The sequence below is a fragment of the Tiliqua scincoides genome, chromosome 7, assembly GCF_035046505.1.
Source record: "Tiliqua scincoides isolate rTilSci1 chromosome 7, rTilSci1.hap2, whole genome shotgun sequence".
In the NCBI taxonomy this organism is placed as follows: Eukaryota; Metazoa; Chordata; class Lepidosauria; order Squamata; family Scincidae; genus Tiliqua; species Tiliqua scincoides.
The window spans coordinates 16,581,969-16,582,321 of record NC_089827.1 but is presented as its reverse complement, the minus strand read 5'-3'; the positions used below and the strand labels follow the sequence as shown (position 1 = coordinate 16,582,321).

At 52.1% G+C, this 353-nt stretch overlaps 1 pseudogene; it reads right to left on the bottom strand.

The window, feature by feature from the left end:
• Positions 1-234: 234 nt before the first annotated feature.
• LOC136657888 (5S ribosomal RNA) lies at positions 235-353 on the bottom strand (annotated as a pseudogene).

Sequence of the window (353 nt, the reverse complement as noted above, 5' to 3'; positions counted from 1 at the left end):
TAAGAACTCCTTGAAACAAAAGACCTAGAGGAGCCCAATCCTACCCAACTTTCTGGGAAGAGTGCAGGGCAGATCAGCCTTGAGAGGAGAGTGGGGATGGTAGAAGAGGCTGCCACCATGTCCTATTTACCCTCCCGAGCCTGAAAGCCCAACACAGGGTGGGCCAAGTTTGCACCAGCTTTAGAGCTGCTGCTGGCTGGTTGGCAACCTTCAGTCTCGAAAGACTATGGTATAAGCCTACAGCACCCGGTATTCCCAGGCGGTCTCCCATCCAAGTACTAACCAGGCCTGACCCTGCTTAGCTTCCAAGATCAGATAAGATCGAGTATGTGCAGGGTGGCATTGATCCAAAT